The 14,515-nt window shown below is 41.5% G+C and overlaps 1 protein-coding gene across 10 annotated transcripts in view; it reads right to left on the bottom strand.

Annotated features, from left to right (window-relative positions):
• Positions 1-14,515, bottom strand: part of PLCB4 (phospholipase C beta 4) — a 190,541-nt gene that overhangs the window by 91,391 nt on the left and 84,635 nt on the right. The window contains exon 1 of one of the 10 annotated variants that reach the window (XM_085577022.1): positions 41-12,550. The exons of the other annotated variants lie outside the window; for them this stretch is intronic. The gene's annotated coding sequence lies outside the window, so the exon portion shown is untranslated. Of the gene's footprint in view, positions 1-40; positions 12,551-14,515 lie in introns of those variants that run through there. 10 annotated transcript variants of the gene reach the window in all.

Here is a 14,515-nt window from a genome sequence, read left to right as displayed (position 1 = left end):
CCTCCTCCGCAGAGGTCCTCTCCTCCATCTGGGTACTCACACAGTCTGATGAACCCGTTACTTCATCGCTGAGACATTACACAGAAGGAGCTCCTCAGTTTGTGTGCTGCAATGCACATTTCTCAAACCTTGCAGTCAGCCTGAGCCCTCTCCACTTTCCCTGCTGCCTTTCTGAAGTCAGGGGTCTGGACCAGGACCAGTAACCCAGCACCACCCCCTGACACAGGAACCAGGATTACAATCCTTCATCTTATTTGCATAACCTCACATTTAGTGGCAAGAAAACATGCCTGACTGTTCACAATTCATCCAGCAACCAACCTCTGTCTCGGGGACTCTACCTCATTGTTATTTCCCACCTTCCCAGCCCCTTCTCTAGCTCTGCTCTCATAGGTCACTTCAGTTTACAGATGAACAGAGACAGATGAAGTGTGAGGGAAAGACAGCTTGAGTACATGCAGCAAGGAGTTGGAAGAATCGTAACAAACAACATTTTTAAGCCTTATGCTTTGGCAGCTGTGCAGAAAGTGAAGAAAATTCTCACCACCTTTAGAAAAGCTCTTTTCAGTCTCTCACATTTCTTACGCTCCTCTCAACAATCCATTTTTTTCTTAACCCTGTTAGCTTTTAAGATCACCAAACTAAAATACAAAATTTTCCCTTGTCACTCTTTGGACCTCTGTAAATCTTCATCATTTTTTTTTAGCAGTTCAAAGACAGTGAAAAACAACACCAATCCCAACCAGCAAACCCGAACAAACATGACATTGTAGCATTCATATGGCTGCAAATATATGCATGCATATATCCTCACTATGATGAGAATCAAGAATTACCCTCTTCAGAGAAATTAAATAACAATGAAATGTGTGAAAATTCAACCGGGAGACATAGAAGGCAAAGGAACTAAATTTAAAGGCAGCAATATTTTAATTTGAAAACTTTTATACCGCCTTTAAAAACCAAAATCAAATCTTCTTACTGACTTAAGAGTTCTCAAAGTATAACAACTCCTCTGAATACATGCCATTCACAAAAGTAGAAAGAACACTCATATAAATACACCTCAGGAGTTAATTAATGACTACAAGGGAGAGGTGGGTGAAGTGCAGTAGTTAGACAGTAGATACTGCAGTAGTATAGTAGTAGATAGTGGAAGTATCTTGCAGTATCCCTTTCTTCCAACACTGATTTATGCCTGAAGGCATGATTTGGATGACATGAAATTCACCTGGAGTACCCAGAGAGTAACCATACAAACACAAAACGAACCATATTCAGAAGCGCATGAATTAACACAAAAGTCTTGGTCTTCTGTAAGCTTGTCTGTACTAAGCTAAATCTGAGGTGTGTGGGCTATAAACCCTAGGTTTTTCATTCTGTGACCAAAAGAAGGACAAGGTGTGGCTGAACAGGAGGAGGAAAGGATTCTGTTAATACAAAGGAGACAAATGTTTGGAGAAAGAGGTGATATTCTAAAATAATCCACAGGGCTGGCTAGCATGATGGATAGGATACTCCTCACATCCCATAAACATCCTGTCAATGTTGAGACACTGCTGGAAAGGACAGTAGAGTTCCTCAAAGCTGACCCCCACAGTTTCAAACACAGAAATACAATTTCCGCACTTTGCTTAGCCCTGAGTATCCTAACGGGACTTGTCAATTTTTTTTAGTCATTATTATTTTTGCTTCTGGAATGAATCCCTATTTGCTGAGTGAGAGGTGAGGAGGCTCCACACTCTGTGTTTGTCATTTCACCACTTACCTCTTGGAATGACATACCCTAAATTTGCCCCATTTACTGTTTCTGTGGGTTTCAAGTGCATCGCCTACCCAGCACTATGCTGAGTTTAGAAATCTTGCCCAGGATGTTTTTCTTACAGATATGAGGAAGCAATTAAAAAACACCCAAAAATGAATTTTTTTCCCATTCCTAGTCACCCTAGGACATCTCCTCACCTTGAAGTATATATAATATAACCTTCAGCATCTCTCCTGTTTGGTAAACAAGATTCTTCATTACAAAGACAACCAGATCTAGATCTGCATATTTCTCTAACTTTGGGGTTTTTTTAATGGAGTTTATCCCAGTCCAGCAAGTCTCCCTGCAAAGCTGTGAACTAGAGTGAAAATCCAACTGTCCATGACCAAACAGGCAGTGCAGAACTGAAATTCTTTTAAAAATGCCCCTTTCATTTTTTTAATGAGGCTTTGAAGTACTTTCATATTCAAATACTGTAAATGTTTCTAGAAACTTGAAGAAAGTCAGAACTTCATGTGTTTACTCCTCAATGGCAAATTAATTTGGTCATAAAGGTACTGACATTAACGTAAGCAAAATGCAGACAGGGAAAATGAAAAAAAGCAAAATGCAGTTTCATGTCCTTTAAATATGAAACCTTGGTTTCAACTCTAGAACTTAAAATTCAAAGTAAGTTTTAAGAAAATAAAAGCCACTAAGGTGTGAATTCTATGTAAAATTAACAGGTCCATGCTGCTGAATTTCTGCAGTGTCCACTCTATACTATAAGACAATTCCAAGACTTCCCAGCTCTCCAAGCTGTTCCATAGTTAAATTTTGCTGGGGTTTTTTTTCCCCTTTTTTTTCCAAGATTAATTTTTCAGCAGGCTATTTTTAAACACATTATTCTCACAGCTAATGCAAGCAACTGAAACCAGTTCTCCCCAAAACAAGGTCCAGGAAGAACACCAGACACACAACAGGCGCCTGAGCACACATAGCCTAGCACTGCTCTCCATTTCCATTTTGTCTCATTTTCCATTCCCTTTAAATGGCTAGAATGCACTGGCATGCAGGGGCAGCTGAGGGCTTAGACCACAACAAGAACGGGCCTGTTCTGAGCTGCTCTGCTGAACATTTCTCCCAGGACAGTGAGGCTGCCCAGGGCAGAGCTCACAATGAGTACCTGCTCCTGGCCCTGCCTTCAGGTCACAGCTGTGCCTTAGTCACCACCTCTGATGACAGCCACTGGTTCTAACAAGTGGAATTCCTAGGATAAAACACAGGACTCAAACATCACCCCCCAGTTTCCTCACATATTTTTCTTCTTGTCCTAATGGCTTCCTAGTTTGTTCATATCTAGAGTTTTCCCCAGCCTTTCTACTCATTTGAAAATTCTCATTTTTTTACATAAGTGCTGACCACAAATCCTCTTTGAGGGGGAAAGCATTTGCCTTTATGAGAAGTGAATGGTGTACAAAGAGACATGCTAGTTTTGTAAATAAACTTATTCTGGTGTATTTCCAACAGTATAACAAAACTCCATTCTGACAATTAGAAATACATTTAAATCAAGCCATTGTGGAAAGCTTCTCAGACGATTCACTCAGGTCTAATTCCTCACAAACTTTGAAATTACAGACATTTGTAGAGCCAAGAAGGCAAATTATTTCTCTGCTTAGCAGCAATACAGAGCCACTGGAGTAGAGTTTCTCTTTTGAATTGATCACCAAAGTAATCTGGACTCATCACACATTGGAATCAGTCCTTGTGTGCAACCATTGTAAAACCAGCTTTACTGGTTTCACTTGCTGACCAAAATGAGCCTTTGGATAGATGTCACTTGAAATGCCTGGAAAAACAAAAATAAAGCTGCAATTGTGACATCAAAGTGTTCAAAGAAAAGGTAATATTTTACTAATTTTCAGAAACACTCCTAAAGCAATAAGAGAATCTACACATATTCCTAGAAAAAGTTATGACTTGAATAGTGAGCTAAAATGCACAGAGCTATCAGAACTGGACATTACTAAAAACATAGGTGTTAAAAAATACTGAACTAGACATAGAAAACCTCATGGAATAAGTAAAGTTGCATTTACTGTTCTTTCCTTCTGGTAATAGGAAATTTGGTGTTAATATTCTCAAATTTGTAACAGCAAAGATGAGAGCAAAAAGGAAAGGCACAGATCTCCCCAAGGGATTATTTCAGGAGGGAAAATGCTCAGAATGCTGTGAATTGTACAGAGGATTTAACAATCTGATTCATCAAAAGACCATAAATGACAATTGATTTTCATTTACACATATTATTCAGTATGCATCTAACAGTAACATTTTGTGTTAGATCTGTCAAGTGAACTTTCTTTCATGTGAGCATGTGATGAGGAACCATTCCTCAGAACCTTCCCTGTTTTCTCTCACTCCAATAACACCAACCATACAAAATTTTGTCTAAAAATGTGGAAGATGCTACATTTTAATCTTTAGTCATGCAGAAGTCTTAAAGATGCTGAAGATTGATTTAGTATAATATCAAGTGTCCCATTTCCATCTCTCCATCTAGCAATAGAGAGCAAACTGGACTTTGATGGAAAAAATGGTTTGTGTAATTGCTGCCAAGATCCTTTCTGAATTGCTATAGCATGTGATAGATGTATACAGTGGGTCTGGATTTAACCAGCAGTGACTTTTATTAAGTTTAATTACCTCACTTTGTGTCTGTCAATGGAAGGCAGTGTTAAAACAAAGGCTACCTCATGGAATAATAAAACAAACAAACCAACCAACCAACAATTAGTACTTGCGAAACATCTCAAGTATTTCCTGATTTACTGAGTCTGAGGCCCAGACTCTTTCTATACAGTTTTGTAAACACCTTGCATCAATACAGCAGCAAATTACAGCCTAAAGGAATAGGATTTCTCCGATTTAAGAAAAACACATTTTCAATATGGTGTTTGGACAATTAATACCATACTTAATTTCTACTGTTGTTTAATCAGCTGACAGGTAACACATCTTAAGTCAGTGAGTAGTGTTACTCACTTTTAGGTATACCTGTACAAAGTGTTTGTGCAAATTATTTGAATTAAAATCATGGGCGATTTTGACATTTAGAACTTCAGTTTCTTCTTTTTAGATTTATTCTGGTGTGTTTAGCTCTAAAAGATCAGAAGCAGAAGTGGTTCCAGTACTTTAATGTGATAGGAAGACAGGAATAAAAGTTTGAAATAAAAATTCTAGAAAGAGCTCAGGTGGGAGAATGGATAAACACCAAACAACTGTAAGTAAGCATCACTCCAACTACAAATGTAGGAGTTCAGGGATCCAAGGACATAAAACAACTGCAAGATCCTAAGACCGAATTATTAACTACAAATACCATGAAAAACAAACTTCCAAACTACATTAATATCAGCAGTCTTTCCTTTCTAAGTGCAAGGAAAAGTTTTGGAAAGAACACATGTAGTACCTCAAAAATAAAACAAACTACAACTATCAGCTGCTCCGTGACCACATCCTGAGGACACAGTTGTCTGTTTCCAAACACTGACACAAACTCAGCTTCGTATTAATAAAATGCACTGAAAGGTCAAGATCATATTTTTGTAATAACTTCTAAACCCCTGCTTGTTTGAAATAATCCTGCCTATGGTCAGGTACTTTAGTTCAAACCAAACTTTAATAAAGTTTGGACATGATTTATTAGGATCTTTTTCAAAATATACAGATATATTAAAAATTAATAAGCTGTGAGGAACATAAATGTTACTTTAAAATCTAAAATTAGGAAAGTGACATTATAATTTGCTGGTTTTCTGGATGATTTCTGAGAAAACAAGAGTGATCCACATTGCTGGCTTAAAATTTCAGACAAAGGTAAGGTGATCTTTGGCAGTTGCTCCAGCAGTCTAAAATGCATTAATATCAAAAAGCCATGTTCATTATTTGACAATTGGCAGTGTGTTAAGAGTAGGTATTTGTTGGGAGTTTAAACTAATTACAAATTTCTTGGTACCCTGGATAAAGCCTAGAAACTAGTCACCATGGAAATACACAGGGTGTTTATACTTTTAAGATTGTCATTATGCAGTTTAATCCATGACATCAGCAAGATTTTGGTATCTATCTCAGAAGATGTAATGCTGCTCAGATTCCATCTCAACACTTTCCCTCCCTCCCTTTTCTATCTCCCTTTATCATCACCCTGGAGTCACATCTCAAAGGTAGGGGGATGCAGGCAGGTCATTATCAGCTGGTTGGAATGGAAATTATCTTTTCTGAATTGCTATAGCACGTGATGATGTTTTCTGCCAAGATTTCAAGTTCACATCACAGAAAATCTCCCAGTCAATATCAGGAAAAGAAACTACATGGGCTTACAGCGTGTGCTTCAACACTCCTGTGCAAAAAGCAGATCTGGGAATTACAATGACATTTAACAGATGGAGAAAAAATAATAATAACTGCCTGGCCTAAACCCTGTTGCAGAGGTTCAGCTTGTTTGTTTTTCTCACCCCTCAGCAGTCACTCTGCCTGTTGTATGCAAAACCAGCACTCATCATCAATTACTCAGGAAAAACACATCCCCTTTGGGGTAGGTAGGAGTCAAAGGATCCAGGCTGCAGCTGGGTGTGAGCCAGACAGTTCTGGAATCCTAGATGGACATTTTACTGTTTCCCATTTTCCTCTTCCTCCCTCTAAAGAATGAGGCTAGCAAGACTTGTCTTACAGAATTAGCAATGCTAAGTACCCCTTTCATCACCAATAACACACAGTGCTAACTCATTAACAAAGTGGGCATTTTGCTGAAGATGAGATTGCCCTGGTTTTAAACAGAGTGTATCACAACTAGGCAAAGCTGAAAATAAACTGCTGCCCAACACTTGGAAATCCAGAAGCCCTCTTTCCAGCAGGATAAATACAGACAGCCACGCTGGAGATACACCAGATTATCACTTATTTATATCTTTAATTTCACAGAGAAGCAAGAGGAAAAGCAAGTGGTTCTGAACTTTTAGTTACTGTTCCTTCATTATGGTAGGTAGGTGGCAGAGTAAGCATTTCTTGTCAATTTGTTTCAGCCACATTTCTTTTTAAATAGTTGTTGTGCCACTGCCCAGAAGCTCTGAATACAATAGGAAAGATTGTGCAGAAAATGTGGCCAAGGATAAAGAAAAAATATCCCAAATCCTTTAGCTGGTAAGCTTGTAGTTAACCATAAGCAAAAAATGGGAATGCATAAAACATGGCATCACAGTCTCTCTCACTAATCCCTGCCTCAGAGAATTTGTGCAATCTGCATATTCATTTCTACTAATCAAATATTAAAACAACTCTCTTGACATTGTGCTGTTTCCTGACTCTGCAGTGGCCACCAAACTGACAGCTGTTGTCTCTGTGGGGTGAAGGGAGGCTGCCTGAGCTGCTCAGAACTTCATCTGACAGAATATTTCACAGTGCTAATACAGTCATTATTGAGGCATTCAGCTGTTTACATGACATCAAAACACCACCCTCAAAAGTCACTAACATTTGAATATGAATGTATGGCTTGTTGAAGAAATGGGGTAAAACCAGGCATGTCAGCTGTTAAAGAGCAGGGTGGGGGAGTGCTCCAAGCCACCAGCCTCTCTGAATTTCCTGCTGGATGCATTTTGGCTTGTTCAGCTATTCATAATATAGATTATGACATTTCTGAAGGAAAGGCATCTCAATTTTTCCTTGCTCCAAGTGGATGATTTGACAGAGTATTCCTAAAGGGATAAAAATAAAAGTGTTGGTATGTAACCTATTTGTCCTGTATGGAGACAGAAAGGAGGGCCAGCCTGCCAGTCAGGAGTGCTGGTATGGCCTGCTGGTCCACACAGCCCCTTTGGAACACTTCTTTGACAGCTCCTAATACACAGCAAGATCTACAGCATGCTGAGAAACCCCGTTTATTCAGATTTTTCTGGACCAGCTGGTGACACCAGAGTCAGGGGACTCAATTGCTCCAAATTCCTAACTTCAGGATGTAAATTCAGTGTCAAGCAGCCACGAGAGTGGGAGCTGATCCCTCTCTGAGCTCCTCCTCTTCATCATCATCACTGTTCTTTCTTGCCACCTGCTGCTGTGACCCCCCTTGTGCTGAGGAGGAAAGGGACACATAGTTCAAGCAGAGGACAGCTCTGCCCTCACAGGTACATGGGGAGCACACCCACACAGGCAGGGAGATGAGCAGCACCTTCTCCTCTCACCCTGGAAAGGTGAGAGCACGAATACCATGAGGACATTCCTGACTCCAGACAGCCATCAGGGCTGAGAGAAGTGAAATATGTGGGGAAGATCATAAGAATTGAAAAGAGGAGGAAGGAACTAATGACAGGAAAAACTACAGGAAGCAAAGATGGGGTGTCTGGCACTGATGTGGGCTGAGGCAGCATGACAAAGTACCCGAGATGGCCACACTTTCACCATGCTAGAAAAGAACAGCAGATAGTTTGGGAAAGTTGAAATGGGAATTATTAGGGATAGTACAAGCAAGGCTATTTTTAGAGATTATTCCAAGTATGAAGCTGCGTAACTGCAATATAGCTGGAAAGGAAGGAACTGGGTGGAATATAAACTAAGAAAGACCAAAAGAAAAACAATGCTGATGTTGTGTGTGGGGGTGAAAATGAGAAGTGGCAGGAACACTACCAACATTCCAGGCAAGGGCAGAGGGGGTCACTTACTGTGACAGCTCAGGAAGGGGGATGGCAGGGCTCCTGGAGGGGAGGAGCTCAGTATTGCCCCATGCTGCAGACAGACCAACAGATGAATGGGGAAGAAGCCTGGAAAGGTGAAAGAACTGATTCTAGATGTGAGGGTGGAGGTCAAAGAAAGTTCAGTCTGTTTGGAAGCCATCAAATGCAGTGGAAATCAACAGATATTAACCAGTTACATCATAAAAATTGATAAAGGGACCCTTGCAGAGACAGAGAGAAAATGTTTTGCCATTTGCACTGGCTGGATGAACTGAAGTGTTCTCAAGTGGTGCTTAGCTACAGCTGCCACCATCCCCTCTGGCCTCCTACAGCTCAGTAACAAGTGGCACACAGGCTCAGCAAAGGCACAACCCATCAAAACAAAGAGCAGCATCACATCCAAAGCACAGCAGACCCCTTAGAAAGTGAAGGTAACATTTTTTTACGTGTCTAAAACCAGCTTTGTCTTCATCACTGTTAAGCATTTCCAGCATAATAATTACCATTGCAAAGAATAAAAACTTGAGCCCAGTAGGCTTTTCCCATAAGAAAACTGGTCAGCTAGTTCAGACTGCTTTTTTTTTCCTGTCACATACCTATTAAATGCTTCAGACTGTTTAATGTGATAAAAATGTCTAGACTGGTTTTTGACTGAAAGCTTAAGGAAGAGTGTTCTTTGCCCTTGGCTAGCAAACCCCTTGTAAGCACAATAATGTGAACGCTGTCCTTCTGCAGCCCACACTTTCTGCATACATCCATAAATCCATTGCAGGAATCTTCAAAAGTCTTGAGATCTGATAGACCAGCCCAGGGAAAATGTCAGGCATATAGGTAAAATATAGTATATATGTAAATATGATGTTTCTTTGCAAGGAAAAGTCTGCAGTTTATAATCAAAGTACAGGCATTGCTGAGGAGAAGGAGATGACAGCACCTCTCACAACCTAGTTAACAAAATCCCCCAAAAAAGAACCAAAAATATTCTCCTGAAATTGATGAAGAGCAAACCACTTTGCTGAAGCAGGCAGTAGAGCTGAGGCAAGGAATCCCAATGGGCACATTAGGAAAAGCGCTGCCACATGTGAGTCAGTGCATTCAATGCTTTGTGGTCCCGAGCTGCCCTCAGTCTCCAGCAGCTGTTTATTTTTGTGTAACAAAACTTCTAACATAATTACAATCACTCTAAACTTAGATGCGAGCACACAGTTTATACTAAAAATACCTCTGGCAGTGAAATTACCTAGCTCAACTAGTCCACACCCTTCACGCCTTTCTTTTTAGGGGCTTTTAATCTGCATCTGTGGAGTGGGCTGTGGTCAGGGAACAGGTGCATCTGATTCTTGTGAGCATGGGTGATTTGCATGCTGGAAGATCAGCTGCATACCATGGAAAAAACCTGAGAAGAAACACTATCCCTGGACACCACTCCTCGTGGCTGACTCATGTAGGAGATAAAACTTGCAAAAGAATTAATGGACAACATAATGTGACAGGAACATCACTCTGGTCCGGTCATAACTGGACTGTCAAATCACAAATCAAAGTCCCACTTCCCACCTTCCTGTACCCTATTTCTTCCCAAAGCAGTCCTAACCTCCTGAGGAGGATTTTTTGTTTAAAATGCTCTTAATCCCCCTCCAAAACCCTAATTAACTCTTGTTCTTTGTGATTGGACCATAAAATGCACTGCCAGTCAAAGGAGTTGAAAAAGAAATAACAGAGCACACGCTGCAGGAGTCTGGGAATACCTATGGGAAGGTTGTTTAAAAGGGAAGAAAATGGCAGTTTTTCCACATCAAAGAACCACAGGCAAAAGAATTTATACAGTAGAGGTATAGACCCTCCACCAAGCCAGAAATTCGTTTCCATTCTCCTTAAGATACCATTTCTCCTGAGCAGGTCAGAATATTCCCCTCTGTTAAAAGCAAGAATGTGTTTTTTCAGCATCACCGTGGAAGGTGATATTATTGGTTTTGGAGCACTTGGATACTATACAACTACACAGTTCAGTGAAGAACAGACCAAGCAAGATGTCACTGTCTAAAATTAATCTTTTGTGAAATAACTACATATAGAAATTAAAAGTTTGCACCAGGAAAATCGCACACTGTGGGTTTGTTGTTTGCTTGCTTGCTTAATATAGGGTTTAGATCATCAATAAATCTTTCCTTCTATCAGCACACTCTCCTGCAGTGTTGGTATCTGTACAGTCCATGTCCATGTCATAGGGTGCTTTGCACAGTCATGGCACAGCTGAATTTTTTGCTCCATGTATGCTTGTCTTTGGGCATCTGAGTGAAATGGCATACGGAGGGAAAAGGGACTAGGTCCAGGTGGTGTTTCTCTTGCCATCCCCAGGAACACTGAGAGTGGTCTGCAAGTGTTTTAAGCTGAGCAGCTGGCAGCAACCTCCTGAAGGCAGGCAGCCAGGCTGTGCTTGCTGACATGCCAGGTTGTTGGCAATGCTTTTTTGGATGGGAGATAAAAGCAGCACAGGGAAGGGAGAGGCTACTGCTTCTCCTGAAACAGAAGTGGCTGACATGAAAACAGAAATAACAGATTTCATAAATAAAGTGATCAAGCTTTCCCTTCCTGGGTTGTAATGCTGCTGTTTTCTCAAAATCTCAATAGCATGGGCTCGTTAAGGGTTAATGAATAGTAATGCTCATTGCTGTATCCAAACTAACCTGCATAAAGATCTGTGTGTGAGAAAGTGTGAACTAACTGAGCCTACCCCTGAATGTTCCTGATTAACCATGGATTAGCTCTGTAAACAGGCAGGGTAGGGGACACCCTTGTCCCCAAGCTGGTACCAGTGTGTGCTGGAGGCCATCCCTGATCAGAGCAGCCAGAGTCACCTCCCTGCAGAAACCCCAGCACAAACGGCATGCAGCTACCTGCATAGAATGCCAGCAGAACTGAGCCCCTTGGAGCCATCAGGGGCCAGAAAAGGAACCAAACCAACTCCCTCTCCCCGAGAAGAGCACTCCTAACCCCCTGCTCCTGCTTCCTTTGTGTTGATCCCATTCCTGCCAGCCTGAGTGACCCCATCACAAGCGGGTCACAGCCAGACACGGGTGTAAAGCTCTTGTTCTTTTCTGCTGTTTTTCTGCAGTGACCAAGTCACATAGGAGCCAGGTCGAGACAGCACCAAGGACAGACTGGAGTACAGACAGAGCCAAGAGCAGCAAATTCCAGGTGGCAGCAAATTGCATTTCACACACACTGATGGGAAAGACCACTAGGATTTTGAAAACTGGCTGACTTTGAGAAAAATTCCTCTCACCTTTGATACTCTGCAGGCCATTTTGCCAGGACTCTTGGTCTAATCACCCAATCCTAAAGCAAGTTTGCCACTTCTTAAATTTTACAACGTACTGAAAACTTGGCTTTAAGAGCTGGTTACAAAGCCATTCAGGAACTTGCTTAATGTAATGTTAAAAAGCAAACCCACAGCCAACAGGTACCATAGCTGGTAAGCTGAAACATTTCAAGTGCCTATTTATTTATTAATAAATCCATTATTTATTAAGAAATTTAACACAAAGAAACAGCAGAACTATGAAGCAGAAAAATTTATTCCTAGTTTGTTTCTGAAGCTGTGGTCAAACAACTACCTGATCTTAAAGTTCAGGATGGCAATAATTGAAAATCAGGTTGAATACAAGAACCTGCAGGTGCTGGATGTGATAAGAAGGGAAACCCTGCTTTTCCTTGGAAATCCAAATTCACACACAAGATAAGGAGGAATAAGTTACTCAGCCAAACCTATCACTGTGGCAGAACTATCAGATCTAGGAAACAAAGACTGCTCTTTTCAAGCTGTGTAACAGACAGTACTCCATTACAATTAAAGAAATCAAACTTCCTTTTGCTTTCACACCCGGGCCTGACAGGCACAAGATAACATTATCTCTATCCAAACCTGCCTTTCTCAGGTGTGGCTGTGTTTTGGAGTAGAAGTAGAAAACCAGGAAAGAAACCAGGTTGATACACCAAGATAAAAGCTACCCGATCCAAAGCTAACAAAAAGGCACAGCTGTAGATAGGAGCTCCAGCCATGCTCCCTGAACCCCTCTGACTGCATGTGCCACAAACTGAACTTGAGCTCCATCAGGCAATCCCACCAGCAATACTAGATTGCAGAGCAAAGCCACCCACTCTGCAATCAAACCTGCAGCTGCAGTCATGAAGACATGTCCACACAGACATGCTTTACCAGCGTACTCAAGATTGTTTACAAAAATATTCTTAAAAAAAACCCCATGCACTACGTCTTTAAAGTTTCAGTCAATGTTTTAAACAAGAAAAACAAAAAAATATGTAAAAATTAAGGGTTTTTTTGTTTTGTTTGCTTTTCATACATGGGTATTGAGATACTTCCCTTTTTTTTCCTGCATCAAGAGTACAGAGAATTCTTGGAGAATGTGATGCCTCAATCCACCCTTCTGTTGACACACAGAAATCCTCTGGCACGAATTAAGGGATGTTTCCAGCTGGAACGAAGCAGTTCCCGAGTGCCCACTCTGGTCAAAGACCAGGTGTAGGTGAGATACAGCTGGTAGCAGGGAAGCAGCAGCTCGGGAATGCTCTACCCAAGCCTTTAGCAGGCATATTTATGCCGTGCAGACGTGCGAGTAGGCTCCGAGCTGGCTGTGCTTCACCTGCTCTCTGGGGTGCTAGACCCACCTTGCTGTGCTGCCTGGTTCAGTCAGCTCCTCAGCCACACACAGCTCCCTGTTACTACAGCCAGGCTGCTCCCAGCTGCTTTATAGTGCTGCAGGGATCCTGGGAATTTCTACCCATTACGGTGTGTAGGGCAGCCATACCTTCTGCTGAACCACTCCTGTGACTGCTGCTTTGCGGTGCATCCACAGCTACCCAAAACAGGCTGGCTGAAAGCCTTCTACTATCATAAAGCAATGAGAGGTGATTCTAGACTGCAGTAATATTCTCCAAAACTCTCCAGTAGCTTTCATATTTCTTCAGAAGAACAGCCTGCAGATACTGAAACCTCCATAAATCACTCTGTATGAGCAGTGTTGCTCTAATACTGATTATGTGTTGTGAAGATGACTACATAGCAAGACACTGAAAACACAGCTCTCCAAGAGATTTCTGTCTTCCAGCTATGAGCCCCTCCAGGTATGAGCACTGCAAGCTAAGATTACTACAGCCAAAGCATGGATGAAATTCAAACCCCAGGTTTGTGTTCCAGCCTTTAAAATTGAAAATTTTCTTCAACAAATCCATTGTTTAAGGATTAAGTTGTGACTGAAACTCAGGAAACTGAAGCAAATTGAACCAGGACAAATAGGCATTTTCCCCCACTGACTCTAACCTGTGCTCAGCTCACACAGCACTGCTTAGGAAGGATCCAAGAGAATCCCACAAACATTTGCAAGAATTAGAAAGCAGTGCTTCAATGTAAACCATCCACTGGCCAGAGTCAAGTGACCCATCTCAAGAACACCTTGAATGGTACATCAAACCTATTTTGTTCTTATTCTGTAAAAGACCTAAGCAAACAATGACAAATGGTGGAGGTGAACATAGAGAGATGACACAGAACTGCTCTGTTGCCTTCAGGGAGGAGCCCAGTGCCTCTGCTGTGAACAGTGCGGGAGAGAAGTGGGATGGCGGGACACCTGGGAGATGCAAAGGATGCAAGTTCCAGGTGTTCTGCTGGCAGAGAATCAGACAGTGTGAGACACAAATGCTCATCACAATTTTCACAACTTCTTTCTGGTTCTCCCAAAGCCCTTGACAGCACACAGTTAAACAGGAACCTTTACATCCATCTTCCATGCAGAATCACAGAATAAATTCCACTGGAAAAGATCTGTGGGATTACTGAGCCCAATGTTTGACTGAACACCACTGTGTCAACCAGACCACGGCACTGAGTGCCACATCCAGTCTTTAATGGAATACCTCCAGGGTGACTCCATCACCTCCCTGGACAGCCCATTTCCAATTGATGCCTCAGGCCTTAGCTTGTATATTTTTCAGATTCTGTGCTGCTTTAGTGTGTGGGTCT

Source organism: Lonchura striata, chromosome 3 (genome assembly GCF_050655825.1).
Source record: "Lonchura striata isolate lonStrDom1 chromosome 3, ASM5065582v1, whole genome shotgun sequence".
Lineage (NCBI taxonomy): Eukaryota > Metazoa > Chordata > Aves > Passeriformes > Estrildidae > Lonchura > Lonchura striata.
This window is presented reverse-complemented; position numbering and strand designations above follow the sequence as displayed.